Raw genomic sequence first — 1980 nt, forward strand, 5'->3', positions numbered from 1 at the left:
GCAAAGAGCCTTTCCCAACAAAAAATTTTGTCGGCAATTTTGTCGCTAAAAGCATGTCGCGCAAGATCTTTCTCGACGAATCTTAATATTTCGTTGGCTCATTTTTAAGGCGACAAATCTCAGCCGTCAAACTGTGCCCGTCACCAAACCAACATTGCGACAAAATATTTTGTCAACATAGGTTGTTTTTTCACGATGAAGTTATTTGTCGGCTTAGTGATCTTGTCGCGACAAAACATTTTGTCGGCTAAGTAATCTTGTCGCGACAAAATGGTTTTTCGGCTACGTAGTCCTATGCCAACAAACTGGTTTGTTGGCTCAAATTACTTGTGTAGACAAAATAATTAGTTGGTTGAATCTTTTGTGAACAAAAACATTTGTCGGCTAATTGTTTTTGTGCCGACAAAACATGTCAAGTCCAATATTTTCTAATTTTTATTCACATTTGTTTTTAATAATATTTTTAACCATCACAAACAAGCAAGCTTAAGAGATCGAGAAGGGGCGTGAATGAAGAATTAATGTAGGAACAACACAAAATTCATGTAATTTAAAATAATGTAAGGTTCACAATTCGGTTTAGTTACAAAATACAAAAAAATCTATATTTTCATTTCGACATTACTATAATATAGATAAAATATCCTTAAGTATCACCATTCTCACTATAGTCCTCATCACGTTGATATTCAGCATCATGAAAATGGGAAACGATTAGGATCATCATGAAACATTCCAGTATCAAACAACTGTAGAAGAAAAACAAATTAAAAAAACTTGATTAGCAAACTTTAAGGGTGCTAAATATCATTGACACTAAGGAAATGCAAGGCCACACTAGAGTGGTATTTCTAAACAAATAACTTATGAAACCATAAATGTGTAAACAGCAAGATAAAGATATCTACTAATCAAGTTAACTTACCAACACCATGCAGCATCACAACCTAGAAAAATTACATGTTTAATAGATACCAGGTAATAATCAAGTTAGCATCAACTACTTATACGTAATTCATCACTGTAAACAACAAGATAAACATAACAGCAAGGCAACATGATTCTCACACTCTGTAAACAAGGCAACATGATAAGTAGATGATATAAATCCTTGAAAGGTCTATAATGTATATAAACATAACACTACCAACCTAGCTAAGTAGGTTATAACTCTAGAACATAAGCATATGCACCTGGAAACATAAATAAACGATACTAAAGCACCCTAATTCATCACTGTTTATAATCTTTATCAGTGTAAACAAGAAGATATAGACATCTACTAATCAAGTTAATCCTCAAATATCAAAATTACCTGGCATGAATGATCCTCACACTGGTCTCCATGCCGTGCTGATATCAGTTGTAAGCTATCTAGCTCAGAATTCCACTTAGCCATAGACAACCTGCAATTGTTATAGAAAGGAAAAACAAATATGTCAAACGTAAACCACAATATCGAATAATTACATTGGAAATCTGGAATTAAAGTCAAGGGACATTGTTTTTACCAATATTATACAAATCGATTCAGATTTCGTATCCATTCCCTGTCCATGGCATATAAAGTATCTACTCCCTGTTTACAAATTTAATTTTACATGCAACATTCATTAGGACCAGCAATCAAACAATGAATAAGATAGGCTGAGGGTGACGGTGTAACAACATACCTTACCAAATAAAGCAGCTAGCCTAGAATATAATCAGATTCTTCAGTATATAAGCCCAGCCTTGTAACCGCCCTCTGTATAGGAAAATTGAACAAATTTAGAGAGAATTAGAAGGGGAAGAACCCACAATATACTCCCAAAAGAACCCACAATATACTCGCAAAAGAACCCAGTAAAAAAATTGAATGGAAGGTAAAACAATTGCAGATGAGAATTAGACGGGGAAGAACCCACAATATATACTCGCAAAAGAACCCACAATACACTCGCAAAAGAACCCAGTAAAAAAATTGAATGGAAGGTAAAA

The 1980-nt window shown here is 33.9% G+C and overlaps 1 long non-coding RNA gene across 1 annotated transcript; it reads right to left on the bottom strand.

Annotated features, from left to right (window-relative positions):
- Positions 1-555: 555 nt before the first annotated feature.
- Positions 556-1553, bottom strand: LOC137727524 (uncharacterized). The gene is made up of 3 exons (XR_011067806.1): positions 1512-1553; positions 1316-1406; positions 556-749 (listed from the first exon to the last, which is right to left on the bottom strand). It is a non-coding gene; the product is annotated as an uncharacterized lncRNA (long non-coding RNA).
- Between the last annotated feature and the right edge of the window lie 427 nt (positions 1554-1980).

Source organism: Pyrus communis, chromosome 3 (genome assembly GCF_963583255.1).
Source record: "Pyrus communis chromosome 3, drPyrComm1.1, whole genome shotgun sequence".
NCBI classification, from domain to species: domain Eukaryota; kingdom Viridiplantae; phylum Streptophyta; class Magnoliopsida; order Rosales; family Rosaceae; genus Pyrus; species Pyrus communis.